Raw genomic sequence first — 16,132 nt, 5'->3', positions numbered from 1 at the left:
GCAAATTGAAATTTTTGGTTTGGACCCACATTGTGAGGTCAAAAGGTCAAAATTGTAAAAACTTTTTTACACTCAACAAAACTTAGGACTTTTTCCCATAAGTACATATGCTAATTTTAATGAACATTGCTCCATGCAAAGTTACTAAATTTACAGGTCAAAAATGACACACGACCCTTGGGACAGTCTGTATTTTCAAAGCCCGGCGAAGAATGAAAACGAGCATAATTTCTATTTAAAAAGTTGCAGAACTGTAATTTTTTGAAGCAACTAATTTGGTTTTTGCGTATTTTCCTCCCAGCCATATTAATCTAAGTTTAAATTATATTGCGGAAGTAGCAAGGAAAACAGTGTTTTGAGAGTTACAGGAAGGAAGTGTGGACACGGAATCAACTCGCACACCTTCCCATTTCATCACTTCATCAGGAAATTATGGCGTCTGAATACACGAATTTATCTTTTTTTAAATCTTATCATCATTATTTTCATAAATCGGCCTTCAATTTAAAATTCGGCTAATAGTGTTCGATAGAGGGTAAATTCAAGAACTCGCTGCGGTAAGCAGTTAGGCCCGCGGAAAGGCTAGAATTTGAAATGGCGCTGGAAGTTGGGTCTACCGTGACGTCAAGCCAATGGGAGCCCGAGTCGCGAATGAGGCAACCTTTACTTTAAGAACCTTGGGTTGAAGCCTAGTAGTGAAAGCTGCTCGGGTTTTTCACCGGGTAATCTCCTCCATTGCTGCCGACGTTTCAGGGTATGAGTCATGGCTGCCGAAAACCATGCAGGAGACTACCCTGTGGAGAATGGAGAACCCGAGCATCCTTCATTACCAGCATACGCCGGGAAAGCATTCGATATTTTTTCAATTAAACTATGCTGAAGCCACATTTAAAAAAATTGAAATTGTCTGAGTACCTACTGTGAAGGACACAGCATCATTCCAAGTGGAGTGTAGGGCATTCTTCCTCTCCTCAGGCCTGGGCAATATTGAAAATTCAATTTCGGAATATGATAACTTTTTATTGAATTCCTTATGATAATTGACATTGAAATTAAGCAATATCAGGTGATTGGGTAACCAACGTCATCTGTGGAGTCAAGAGTGGGGACTCAAACTTATTAATAACAGTGGTAAACTGGATACGCGACTTCTCAGAGATCGTAAACGACAAGTAGTTCTCGACGAAGTTGACTCTGATGTAGCAAAAGTTACATCAGGCGTTCCACAAGGAAGCGTAATCGGCCCCCTTTTGTTCATTATATGCATCAATGATCTCTGCTCCCGCATAAGCAGTAAAATACGTTTATTTGCTGACGACGCTGTCATCTATCACGAAATTAGTGATCACTCTGACTACGAAATTCTATCATCGGACTTAAACAACGTTCATTTGTGGAGCCAAGAGTGGGGACTCGAACTTAATCTGAGCAAATGCACGACGGTACATGTTTTGCAGAGTTCGTCCCACTATAACCATGTTTAAGCTGTGGATGGTGTTAAAGAAAGGCAATAGACGAAGTGAAGTACCTGGGAGTTACGATAACCTCGAACCTCTCGTGGTGAACACATTTAAATGTTCGCATCATAGCCCTAAAGAGATTAGGATTCGTCAAATGTATTTAGGGAGGATTTTCGGATGAGAAAGTTAGAGAAAGGTGCTATATCGCGCTCGTCAGACTGCACCTTGAATATACAGCATGCATATGGGATCCGGTACATAAAGACTTAATCCGTGAACTTTATACAATGAAAGGGAAGCTGCACGATTCGTCAAAAATTGCTGCGGGCGTATAGACAGCGTTATTCAGATCGTAAGCGAATTAGGCTGGTAGCCGCTGAAGACTGCTAGTAGGAGGCTGCGCGCTAGGCATAGAATACTTGGACAATTGAAAATAGATATTTTTGAGAGCTACTCGGAGAACATAATATCAGAACCCCACCATATTTCCAGGTCACACAGAAGCGATAAATTAAGAGAGATATTTAGCCGAACGGATAGACTTGGGAATTCGTTTTTCTCCCAAACCATGAAGGACTTTAATAAATGCTAATCGAAATTTATCATTTCCTTTTTATGTTTAAACGACTGGTGTCCTAACATCTCCAGCCACACGCCTTTTAGTCGGCTTGCGGGGTAGTTTGTAGATGTAATAACGTGAAAACCATATATCAGATCCCAGGTATATTTAAATGTCGCGATATTTTCTGATATTCCGATGTATCGCCCAAGGCAAGATATGGTGCCTATTCTGTGACAAAAAATATATCGACGAAAACGTTCGCTTTGTTCAAACTCCATTAGCAGAACATAACCACTCTATTCCTCATGGAAAACCCATAAAGTCGGCAGGGACAGAACACGCAACCTGGGTAAACGCAGTTGGCGTCCAGAAAACAAAAGCGACGCAAAGGTGAAAACATCAAACAACGGCGGATCCGCGAGACGTTGGAGAGAGGAAAATGTGAAAAATTAAATAGGGTCATTGGCCTCAAAATCAGCTACAAATTGGGTTCTGCTCTGAAGGGGGAAAAAATGACATCACCTTTAGCACTTTCAGCCCCTCTTCCTCCATAAACAAATATGAATACCGTCCCTTCTCGGAAATTTATCTGATTCCCAAAGAGGTAGTGACCAGCAACGACCTTGAAACGTCAGGCAATATATCGAGTAAGTACCTGGGAGACACATGAACATAGAGTTTAGATTACTTTATTATATATACTACTTCATTCATTCACACGACGCACAGTGGGCTGAAATCGAAAAAAGCTGGCCAAAAATCACATCTTCCATAGTTTTATAATTAGCTCGATGATATTTTTCCTACTAATCTTGTTTAGGCTATAAAACATGAATATAATGACATTTTCCCGAAAAATCGATCCAGGGAGTTTTTTTTAAGAATTCGGTGAGACAGAAAAAAAACAAAAATCGACTATTTGGACCGTTTTAGTAGAGAGGGAACATTTAATTGAATTTAATAGTTAGGAATAAAAAAATAAGAGCAGTAAATAAAAACATCGGGTAGTGTTCCCATCATTAGTCGTACCTGAGATTTATTACTTTGAAAACATACCTTTTTATCGTTCCGAGATATTCTTCACTAGTGGTAGTTCGGTCTCAACGCTGAAAGTTCACGATATAGGGAAAATAAGCCCTGGTTATTCGCTTCCGTATCACATGCACTGAGATCCTTTCGCACTCAAGAAGGCAAACTGACTAATTTTCTCGGTAAAATTGTGAAAGAGAATATTTTTCAACCAATTGGAAAGAAGCCTTTGTGGAAAGCCCCGTACGAGCTACTTCGTGAAAACGTTTGCGCGGATATCGAAGGGAAGCGATCCTCAACTGTCCAAAAACCCCTTCATAGACTGAGGCAATAAAGCAATAAGCGGCATTTCTACAAAGGGACAGTTATGAACTGAATACAGAACTTCTATATACTGCATACATTTAGCATGCCATACCATCCGGAGCTGCTGCCCACTACGCGCGGGGCAAAACATCGACTTTTATTTTGCTTGATGCTAACGGTCGTAGCTGATTTTTTTGGACGAACACTTTAAAACGTTTGATGTAATTCAACGTAAATATCCCGAGGTAACTCGGTCATCCTTTTTTATAATCATGCATGAACACAAAATTTCGACGAAAAACACAGTCTTCCAATTTGTATCATATCAACGGTAAATATCGAATGAAAGCGAAGAAATTAAGCTATATAATGTAGAATAAATGTGGCACTAGATAAATTATATCTTATCCACAATTCACTTGCTAAAAGATTCACTTTTCAACGTCCGTCGAGCACGGTATTCCCCGTTGACTACAGCAAGCTCCGAACTGTGCCGCACGTTCGAAAAATCGATCTTAATTTCGGCGTCGCAGGTGGTCGCAATTCTCCTTCTGGTATCATACTCTATATCGGTTGTGTTGTATATGTCTTTTAAAATCTCGAGGTAACTCGGTGAACCTTTTTTTATAATCCAACACTCGTTCACTGCAAAAAAATGCAGCGAAAAAGTGAGGTCCTCTGCTAATTATTCCATTGGCCCTTGGCTGGGGTCGCTCCTCTTGCAGATGTTTAATGTAATGAATGGGACTTGGGGAAAACCCAGAGCGCCCTATTATAAAAGGCATGCACTAGAGGGGGTAGTCCTTTGCACGAATTATGAGATGTTTGAGTCTCTGTTTCCGTGGATAGACCGAAAGATCCTAGGCGAAACTCGCTTCAAAGTTTCCAAAAAATTTCCTAGCCCTCAAAATTTGCTTGCTTTCATGTACCAATGCATTGCAATAAAAACATCGCTGTTATAACGGATGAGTTTTCTCTGTTCAGGATTTTATCGAAGGAGTGCATATATTATGGTACGAATGGACAAAAGTCTCCTTTTCCGCCCGAGATGATTCCCTCCGAGCGCAAGGAGTTGGCAAGGCAAGGCGAGAAGCTCCGCTCAGTGGCGCCTAAATATTTTTTAGGAACTTGTAACCCCCTTCAAAATTAAGATAATTAAATGATTTTTTCACTAAAAATAATAACATCGCAGTTGTCTTCACATTTAACACACATTATATCACCTACGACGTAAGAAACGTCTTTTAGTGGCCGACTACTTTTTACCTCACACAAATCCAAATTTTCTTATCCTAAAGGGTGTTACAGCGGTATGACTACCTTTTTCCTCAATTAATTTAAAATTGGTGAAAACCGTCGAAGTTATATTAGTGTGAAGAGCTTCGTGTAGAGGATTCAATTCAATATAATTAACAGTTTGTCGACAATTGCGAGAAGAAAATTAAGTAAAAAAATACACGCATGTAACGTAAATTTATGGAATTTTTTTTATAGCCTTTGATATAATTTTATGTAAAACATATTGACGCCAATGAATGCAGCGTCTTATTCTACATTGGAATACAGTGTTGAACAGTTCATAGCGCAATTTAATTTTTATGTTACTATTGACAACACCGCGCTCCCGGCCTTGTGGAGAATAGACTACATGGGAAACGAATGTCCATAACACCACACTTTCAACTGAATGTGGAACGCTCTGTCAATTCAATTTTTGCTTTCGAGGTAAACGGTAATAATACATCTACATCTAAATAATACACTGCTTCCCACCCCTACGGTGTATGTCAGTGGTGATCAATCACCAGCATGCAACATGATCCGAAAAACTGGCAGCGAATTCCAAATATATTTCCAAAGAGGGAGAAATAGCTGGATTCTCTCACTTTGCCGTCATGATTTGCTAGTATTCTTTTGACAAACCCCGATTCACGATTAGCTTCACATCTTACTTTCCGAATATGTTTATTCCACGGTAGATCATTATTGAGTCTAACATCCACATATTATACGGACTCTACAATCTCTTATTGGGTACTCTGAATGAAAAAGCTATGTTTTGAGGACTTATTTTTTCTAGAAATTAATTACTACCATTTTTTTAGATTTAACACTAACTTCCAGGAATCGCACCATACTTGGATAGTATCATGGTCGTTAGTTAGTTCATACTTATCTTTGCTGCATCGAATTTCTACTAAAAACTACAGCGGCTACACATTGTTTAAACATTTTCGTTAATTTACTACATCTTATGCGATCTAATAGTACTCCGATGCCATTATATGTATCTTGATTGCTTTTCGCGACGTATTGTTATATTTAAATTCTATAGACTTAGAGCTATTCTCTAGCTTGATTTCCAATTTGACACAATTGTGTCAAATTGGAAATGACATTGACACAATGAATAATTTTACGATGCGCGGAGGTACTTACTGCACTGATGTGTCTACATTTTTGACTTTCTCATACTACAAAAAAGCAGAATTTCAAATTAAATTTTCTTTAGAGTGATGTATCATTCATCGTTTTAGCATTCACACAAGTCGACATATGAATTTGCAAGAGAAAAGCGTCAAATCATTTTGATGCGCCCGCGCACTGGTCGAATATCGGAAGAAGCCAGTCAAAATTACACAATTGCTGTATTTGAGATGAAAACTTGAGTCTTCGCAAGTAAAGTCATATATGAAACACGTTACGAAGATGTTCCTACTATGACTTTGATTTCATCCTTCACTGAGATACAGAGGCTCACAGGTGAGCGTATTTCCGTAAAAATTCCCCTCTTTAGATCTCTCTGAAAATCTTCCAAATTAAGTAGATACGTCCAAAGTATCTTCTTCATCTTCCAAAATTATTGGTGGATTTGTACGGAATAAAAAGCTATATAACCTGTTAGCAACGTGCGTTTTCTTTAAATTTCAGTAATCATAAAGAATAACTTCGATGAACTCTAAAAATGCAGTTAAAAAATGGCGGATACTGTTTTTCAGCAAAATTAAATATTAACTAAGAGTTTCAGATGGGTTTTCCAAAATTACGCTAATGAACTTAGATCAGAGTTTAGATTTGAAGATTTCTCAAGTTGTATACGCAATGAGCTTTGAAATAATTTTGCGACACCGGAAATTAAATTGATTTTTTGATCAAGCGGTAGGGTTCGTCTCCGCGCGCCCGGAGCTGGATTAAACGCGACGCGGTAAGGTTATTGAAAGCGGATGGATTTTAAAGCTCAAAGTTTACCGGTATTAATCTGACCTTAATGCGCTCGATCCCCAATTCGTCTATGGTGAAGAAAACGGAGGGTTTTCCGCCGAGGTAAGTGCACGCCAAGAAGTAAATTTAGTTTTCTTTGGATGCGATCGGGGGCATGCTTTTATTAAATACGCATAAGCCACGAAAAAGTGAGTTCTTTTCCTGATAATTATCCACAAAATCTTCCCAGAGAGACACTGACTGACCTTTAATGCCCTCTTTAATCTCCCTAACCCCCAGGATTCAACTTCGAAAACGGTCGTTTTATGACTCCACGGAGGGGAGCCTTTGACAGTCTCCATTGGATATTTCCAGGGAAACTTCTCCTAGCCTTTTTAAAATGTGCATCATACTCTCAGTTCTACTCTGACTGTGGTGGAAGGAAGTTGTGTTTTCTTGTGTGCCCAGAATTTTCGAAAGTGGTTTGAAGTAGCCAGCGGAGACTTCAAGCGCTTGCTCCGTCACTAACCGGTTATCGTCAGCGGTAATATTTTATGGTTATACATCCAACCATTAAATCAGGCATGCTATGCGTTTTCTTTTTCAACATTTGCTCCGTCACGCCTGTTTTCAACCTTATTTATTCACGTGCTGTAAAAGATATTCATTATGCGCCTTTGTCGCTCAAAATAAAATGCATTCTTACTTGATTACACCTGTAGGTATACATAAATGATATTGAAATGTGGTTGGCAAACGAGCGCGTGTCTGAATGAGGATAGGATGAGTACTGCACGCTTACAGTGGAATTACTCCGTGCCACATTCTGTTGACGGCTTGCACGGTACTTCATAGACAAAGATTAACCTCCTTATAAAATACTATCAACATTTAATAGAGGTCCTCTAACTCAAATATAATGAAGAATATCCGTGTGAAGGCCGTTTTACATAATGCATGTAATTGCGCAGGTTAGAACTACATTTGTGTCTCATACGGCGTGGAATATCGCGATTGCACGAATGAAATTAGAACATGAGATATTTTGCCATCTCACGTCCACGCGTTCTCCCATGCGGTCTAGGAATTCACCGCTTTATACAACGCAATTTTCACTGCGCCTCCGTATACGCCCTTGATAGAAGGAAGCCACCAATGCAACATCCAGACATATTTTTCCCCTTTCATCTTGATTAACAGCACCTTGCAAAGGGAATCATCATGATAGATTCATTTGAACTACATCTGAAAGACGTACGAACATGTATATGGTTCTCCGTTAAGTGTTGGGCAAGGAACGCTTTTATAATCATTTCAATAACGAACACAATGCTAAACAGATAGAAAACGACATTTCTGTGTGTTTCTCCTCACAATTTTCTCAGCGAATTGTTGGTCATGACGACAGTATGACTCGGTGGAAAAGTCGCGAATGCATGATAGAGCATCCTGTCTTTCATTTTTGTCTCCTCCGTGTTCGTGAGTGATAATTTATTTTTGCATATACTTCTTAACTAAAAAAAATCACTGTCCTGAAGTTGCGTCGTTTCCCTCACTCAAATCACGTTACACCGCTAATCAGATCTGGCAATTAAGCGAATCACTCAGGGCTACGTCAGCTACGTCTCCAATGTTGCTTTTACCGAAATAGCGAAGCATATAGTGCCTAAAATCCTTTCAATATGTCCTTACTGTCGATTGATGAATGCACTACACAAAGGAATGCATTTTTATAGGATTTTAAAAATGTCCACCTCACGGTATTGAGTGCGTTGAGATCCCTTTTCCCCAACATTTTGCCTTATGGTGTTTGTAATAACGAAGAGTAGCATTGAGCTTGTATGTATTTTTAAGATGAAATCATCGTACACATAAATGTCGGTTAAAACCCCAAATTATACGAGGGTTGCCCAGAAAATCTGCTGCAGGCAATCCCATCGTGTCGGAACACTCTGGATTGTTCGGGAGTTCATTACACGGCCGAGTCAGCGAGTTGTGTGACGAGTAGAATTATCGAGCATTGTCGGCCTTTTCTTGGTTAGTGAGTTGGGTAGAGTGTAGGGTTGATATGGGGATTGTAAATCATGGGATCAAGGGTTCCGTTTAAACAGATCGGATGCTACCATTGTGGACGCTGCAGTCACAGATGAAGATGTAGTCTGACGCGGCCTCTAGGGTGTTTGTTTGTCAGGGGGTGATCAGTAGGCCGGCCCTTATTTTTCAGAATTGCGAAAAGTCATGTTTTCCTGGTCTCAAAATGATCCAAATGGTGTTTATATTCACGTGTTAAAATTTGGTTACTTTTAAATAACGGCAACCCGTGCCCCAAGGGCCCTAAGTACTAAGGACCCTCAATTGAGTTTTTTGGGGCCGATTTTCTGTTTGTTTTAACCTATCTCTAAGCGTTTAGGATATATCATCCGTTGTAATGCAATCCCCCCCCTAGGGCGCCTCCCCGCACCGCGGCACCGCTGAGGTATGTCCCGCACCACTTACTGGAGACTTCCCCTCAACCCCCTCCCCTTCCTCGGCAAAGACTTTGCTCCTGATGTCAAGATCTAGCCTCTGAAGAAATGTGCTTACCTTAGAAAGAATTTAATTGCCATAACAATACTTCCAATCCAAGAGATCAATTTATTTTCATTCTGTCCATGAATTTCGGTACATTAACCAAAATAAAATATATTTTTCATTGACATCCCATATTTGGCAATTAAAGTGCCTTTCCGCACGTAAGAGTTGCATTGCGATGAAAAGTCACACTTATTGTCAGTAATAAATGTAGAAAGCTCTCTTCCTTCAACGTGACTGCCTAAAAATCTTGAATTAGTTTCACTCCTCTCGCTGCACAATCGTTTCCCACTTAATGACCCCGAATAATTTGCGAATCGTTCTTGTGTGTTCATCACATTCTCGCATGTTCACATCAAAGAATGCAATACATATTTACAATAGGTACATTAAATAGCTTTCTCGAATTAGTGGTGACCAAATTTGGTATTGATAGCTTAGTCATGTCTTTACGTTTATAGAATGCCTTCTTCGGTGGATCATATTTTCCTACACAAGACCACATACGGCGTATCACGTTTTTTTCACACCTAGCAATGGATCCGTCAAAGAATGACAGGCATACCAACTCCTCACTCATGTACCACAAGTGGTTTGAAAACCTCTTTTGTGCTGCTATGTCCAGGTTAATACTTTCCTAATTAAAAAGTCTTTGTAGGAACTGGGGGTCACTGATGGGAGCTAATGCAACAAAAGGAGCGGAGAACCACATCTTTTCATTTCTTCTTGAATATATTGAAATCTATTCAACCAATAACTGCATTTCGTTCTCCTCTTTATTTGCGTAAGAACTTTATTTCTTCAGCCCGAGCACATTTCATCATCATTAGTCAACAATCCTAAGATTGGTTTGACGCAGCTCTCCATCTCTCTCTCCTATCCGCTAATATCTTCATAGCTACATATTTATTCTCTTTTACATCCTTTTCAACCTGTCCGAAATAACTGATTCGGGGCCGTCCCTTGCCCTTTTTCCCTTCCACTTGTCCTTCAACGATTGTCTTCATCATACCATCGTGCCTCAGAATGTGGCCAACTAAGTTGTCCCTTCTTCTGCTTAATGTTTTTAGGAGGCTTCTCTTTTCTCCTACTCTCCTTAGCACTTCATGGTTACTCACACGGCCAATCCATTTTATCTTCATCATTCTTCGGTAGCACCACATTTCGAATGCTTCCACTCTTGACTTCTCTGCTGCTGTCAACGTCCAAGCCTCGCTTCCATAGAGAAACATACTCCATATGTAGCATCTGATGAATTGTTTCCTTACTTCTATGCTGGTATTTTCAGCTGTAAGAAGATTCTTCTTTTTGTAGAAAGCCCTCTTCGCCTGCGCTATTCTACTGTGTATTTCTTTCTTGCTCCGTCCATCGCTGGTAATTCGGCTTCCCAGGTAAGAGAACTCGTTCACCTCTTCAAGCTTATGCTTTCCTAGGTTGATGTTTGTTTTAGCCTCCTCTCTTTTACTGCAAACTAATATCTTAGTCTTCTTTTTGTTGATTTTCAGCTGATATCTGGCCATTGTCCTTTCCATTTGTCAACGTCTTCTGCAAATCCTTCTCTGTCTCGGCTATGACTGCTATGTCGTCAGCAAATCACAGCATACTAATTTTTTCTCCGTGGATATTGACACCCGAAGCTTTCTGCTTGATTTCGTTGATGGCTTTCTCTATGTAAACATTAAAAATTAAGGGGAAAGCGCACAACCTTGTCTCACCGCTTTTCTTATTCTCGCTTCTGCACCGTTTGGTCCACATTTGATCACAGCTACTTGGTTTTTATACAAACTATGAATAATTCTACGATCATTGTAGAGTACGCCGATTTCTTTCAAAATTCTAAGCATTGAATTCCATTCCACGTTATCAAAGGCCTTCTCTAAATCGACAAATGCTATGAAGATTGGTTTGTTTTTCTCCATTCTCTTCTCTATGATCATCCTAAGAGCCAAAATTGCTTCCCTTGTGCCCCTGCTTTTCCTAAATCCGAATTGGTCCTCATCCAGGAATTCTTCTGCTCTTCGTTCAATTCTCCTGTAAATGATTCTTGTCAGAATCTTCGACGCATGTGTCGTCAGGCTTATGGTCGTAAATTCTTCGCACTTCTCAGCTCTCTTCTTTTTGGGTATAGGAATGATGATGTTCTTCTCGAAGTCACTAGGTAAATCTCCTGTTGAGTACATATCGCAGATAGTTTTATACAGTTAAGACCCTTTCTCCTGCATTTTTCATTAGCTCTGCTGGCATGTCATCTATTCCTGGGGCCTTATTCTTTCGCAGGTCTCTTACTGCAGCGTCAAATTCCGATCTTAAGATGCTTGCTCCAATGTCATCCTTTTCAACTTCACTTTCTTCTTCGAGAACTTTTGAGCTAAGTTTGCTCCCGTTGTATAATTTCTCCAGGTATTCCTTCCATCTCTCGGCTTTATCTTCGTTTTCAATTAGAATGTTTCCATTCCTGTCCCTTATGCCATTACATTTTGTGTTTCGTTCCTTGAAATGGTTCCTCACTATTCTATAGGCCGCTTCCACTTTCCCTTTACGAGGTTATTTTGTACGTCCTCACATATGTTCCTCATCCACGCTTCTCTGGCTTCCCTCGCTTGGCGGCAAATCACGTTCCTTATTCTCTTGTAGCAAGCCTGTCCTTCCTCAGTATTCTTATTCTTATACTTTCTCCTTTCTTTAATGAGGTCTAGGATTTCATCCGTGATCCATGGCTTTTTCTTAACACATTTTCTTATCCCTAGAACTTCTCTAGCGGCCTCCTGAAATCCACTTCTTAAGGTAGTCCAGCTATTCTCAACTGATGCCTTGTTTCCACTACGCCCTTCTTACGCGGGTTAGCGCTGACCCGGGTTACATATCGTTGTGGAAACGGCAGTTAGCGCCAACCCCGGTCAGAATTGTAACCCGGGTTGGCTGACGCGGGTTAGCAGGTAACGCGGGTTAGAAATCGTAGTGGGAACGCTAGTTTCCTGATCTAGTGAGCAATTGACGAACGTATTTCGTCTAACAACCACGAGATCAGGCAATTATTGAAGGGAGGAAAAACGTTGCGAGTACACATTTTTTAAAATAAGAGCGGGGATGGCCAATCCTGAGAGAAAGAATTTTTTAGACGACGAGACGGAGATCTTGCTCTCGATTTATGAAGAGGAAAATATCCAACGGAGGTTTCGGGGTACATTTAAAGGCCACAAACAGGTGTGGGCAGACTTAGCTGCTCGGGTATAAAAGCGGCCTATGTTGACATCGCAGAATACCTCCACCACTGCAAGATCTGACCCAAACTTGAGGTAGTACAGTGCAATCGCTATCCTTTAGGGACGAGAATAGCTTCTCGCGTGCGCGTACTTATTTTAACGATGCTAGTCCTTATTCTATTGCACAGCATTTGAAATGTATCCCGCTGAATACGATATATTTTTTGAAAAGCATCGGGTCATTTGGGAACATCTCCATCCCAAAACCCCTGACTGCTAACAAACCGTCAACTTCTAATGTAATGCCGGGGTTTTCTTCGTAACCTATTTATAATATAGGCCCTCAGGTTCCTCCTCCGTCGCATTTCTTCTTCCATTTGTTCCGGAGGCGGATCCAATTTCGCCACAGCATTAAATAAATGTTGATCAAATGCAACAATCTAGCTACTTGAACCTACATTTTCATCACACGCTATTTCGTTACTCAACTATTTACCTCCCCCAAATGGCAAGCTGCAATACCAAGGGTAAACTTTGAGTTGAAGGCAGGGCAGAGACTGTGTGAAAGGCATTTCATGCCCCACGACAATCATCCAGTGAGTACCTTGTACCATAAGTATTGATTATCTATATTTATTCTCGACATTTCGATGGCTAATGTAATATTTTCTTTTCACAGTTATGATGATCTCGTAAGGATGAGATACGGTACTCAACTTAGAATTATTGCAATTCATCTTTTACTCTCATCACATTTGAATGTTAAATGTCAATGTAAGTGCTACCCTTGTTAACAGATACTTTGTGAATTTTTGAAGTGAACTTTGCCTTCTCCATCAATGTGAATGCTAAGGTCCTGAGTTTATGCCAGGCTCTTCATTCAGTAAGTAAAGATTAAAATGAACATTCATGATTAGCTGCGTATGGAGCCCTGTTTACTTTGTTGTCTTTGTTTTTTTAGATGCCGAGATTGCCTGAGAATGCTCAATGTCTTTTCCATTTGTCTTTTCTATTTGGATTACAAATATACCATTGCCACGTGTGTTGAGTGACTTCAGGCTTCTGTGCCAATGCTTTTACTATATATCTCAGTTCAGATGGTAATCATTGTTGTTCATCAAGTAAGTTACAATTAATATGAATGGAGATTTCCTTAGCTACGTAGAATCTTTTAAATTTGTTAGTCCTGAGTGATTGGCTGTACTAAGTCTTCATTGCAAAATGGAGTGACACTTGCGGTGTGCCTAATGCTATGCTAATTCTTCACTTTACATTGTAATACTGGTTCTGAATGCAATAATGCAAGTGATGATGAGAATTTAGTATTTAATTATTGTACTTATTGTTACAGCCATCAGGATATTGATTTGTTATAATGTTGACTGATGACAATATTTTTTCCTAGTCTAGAATTAATTAATGTGTGATATTTGATGCCAGATGGTCAACAACTTTGATCATATAGATATGTGAATTCCCTACATTCACCAATGTCATTCATAGTTTAATTCTTAATGCCCATAATGCATAATGGCATGTATTCCCGTAGTAAGTATAATTGAATGATGGATTAGAAGAATTGGAAGGTAATTATTTTTATCATTGAATTTTTCGTATTTTCAGTTAAATTGCTAAAGAAAACTGAAGATGTAAGTATTTCTGTAACATGTAATTTATTGCCTTGTGATTGACTGATGTTAGAATGTTTCCTATTTACAGATTCATCTGTTTATCAGCAATATCTGTTAAGAAAATGACTTCAGTATGTTTTTGGTGCCAAAGTGGTGTTACGTTAACACGGTTCTTATATGGAGAAAATTATTGGATATAATTTTTCGTGTGGCAGTGATGTTCTTTGATAGGTGCCACTAATGACTCGGATTGGAAGATTTTTGTGTCGTGAATTGGAAACTAAGCCACAATGAATGTGCAGATAAACTTTTAAGGGACGAGGTCATCGCAATACATACATAGTTAACCCTTTTATGGAGTTTACCACTTCCCAGTATTGAGAAGGTCACATTGTTCTTTTTATTTGTTCAATCCATATCAACACATGTTTCAAAGGTATCTCCAAACCTGAATAAATTACTTAAATGCAGAGGGTATTTACTTTTCATTTTGAACCAAACCTTTCATAAGATAGATATAATGAATTTATTTTTAGGATAACTCTCTTCCATTACCTAATTGAGAAATTTGTACTATTCCTCTGTTGTGACAAATATTTATCGCGTCATTTACGTAAACATCACCTTACCGTGATGAGAATCCGTTCGCTAATGTCGTAGATAATCTCCAGTATTTATTCCATTGCTTCAAGGCGTACTTTGCAGTTACAAGTTCGTAGCCGAAGGGAGAGACATACCGGCATATAATTCGCAATATTAATGTACAGGAGTGCTAGAATCCCTGCGTAAGCTCGTACAGTTTACAATAAAGAATGGCTATTTAATTTAAAATAATAAGATTTAGCCTTATATCTCCGGAATCCAACATATTCTCCACAAATTTTTCCTTAATTTACACGGGTTTCAATGCCCTAACGACGTCTGCCAGGGTCCAAGACAGGTGCTGCCATTAGTTCCGACTTTCACCGCGGCCTCAAAAACATGCCACTTTTTTCTCGGGAGTAACAGCGGGTTGCCCCAAACTTCTGTTCCCGGCAGGGTATTCGGACAAACTTCCCGTTGGAACGCTGGTCAGGTTACCCATCATCCCCTAACCGCTGTAGACCCTTCGTAGTGGAAACAAGGCATGAGTTTTCAGACTGATCTAGTCCTATCTTGCGCTCCACTACTTCTTGAAAGGCCTGTTGATTTTCTGGCTCCTTAAGTTTCTCTAATTGCCAGGTGTTCTTAGCTGATTTCTTCAATTTCTTGAATTTCAGATGGCATTTCATCATCACTAGATTATGATCACTGTCGATATCTGCCCCCGGGTAGCTTTTACAGTCCTTTATCTGGTTTCTAAACCTCTGTTTCACTAAAATATAGTCCAGTTGAAATCTTCTTTTGTCTCCTGGCATTTTCCATGTGTATCTTCTTCGCATGTGATTCTTAAATAACCACTAATTTGTGTTCTGTGCAGAACTCTAACAGCCTTTCTCCTCTTTCATTTCTATTTCCTAATCCATATTTTCCGGTTATTCTTCCATCCTGGCCTTTGCCGACGACAGCGTTCCAATCACCTAAAACAATTAGGTTTTCTTCACCCCTTACCTTTTTGGTTACTTCCTTTATATCATCGTAGACGTCTTCAACTTCTTCATCCTCGTAGTCTGTCGTGGGCATGTAGACTTGCACCACTACGGTATCTACCGGCTTAGTTTCTATCTTCACCATAACTATCCTTTCATTGTACTGTAGGAAGCTTTTCACACGCATTCCGGCGCTCTTTCTGAGCATTATCCCAACCCCAGCATTACCGTTCAGGGATCCTGTGTATAATCCTATAGCTTCCACTGCAAAAGTCTCCCTCCTCAGGCCATTTCATTTCGCTGATTCCTAGCACGTCGGTATTCAATCTTTCCATTTCCACTTTTAGGTTTTCTAGCTTACCGCAAGTCCTGAGTGATCTCACGTTCCATGTACCTATCCTCATAACTTTATCACAATTGACCGATGTACCCTCTCGGGTAGTCCCCGCCCGGAGATCCGAATGGGGGCCTAGTTTACCTCCGGAATTTTTTACCTGAGAGAATTCCATCATGTCAGACAATTATAGTTGGAGTAGCTGCGCCTCCTCGGGATAATAATGTGGTGGTTTCCCCTTGCCTTCCACATCGCAGTACTACATCC

At 39.8% G+C, this 16,132-nt stretch overlaps 1 long non-coding RNA gene across 1 annotated transcript; it reads left to right on the top strand.

Moving 5' to 3' along the window:
• The first annotated feature begins 12,837 nt into the window (after nt 1-12,837).
• On the top strand, nt 12,838-14,440 carry LOC124171696. The gene is made up of 4 exons (XR_006867912.1): nt 12,838-12,928; nt 13,012-13,215; nt 13,294-13,453; nt 13,738-14,440. It is a non-coding gene; the product is annotated as an uncharacterized LOC124171696 (long non-coding RNA).
• The last annotated feature ends 1,692 nt before the right edge of the window (nt 14,441-16,132 follow it).

This window comes from Ischnura elegans, chromosome X, assembly GCF_921293095.1.
Source record: "Ischnura elegans chromosome X, ioIscEleg1.1, whole genome shotgun sequence".
Classification (NCBI taxonomy): Eukaryota; Metazoa; Arthropoda; class Insecta; order Odonata; family Coenagrionidae; genus Ischnura; species Ischnura elegans.
Note: the sequence above shows the minus strand (reverse complement) of the source record. Positions and strands in the feature narration are given on the sequence as shown.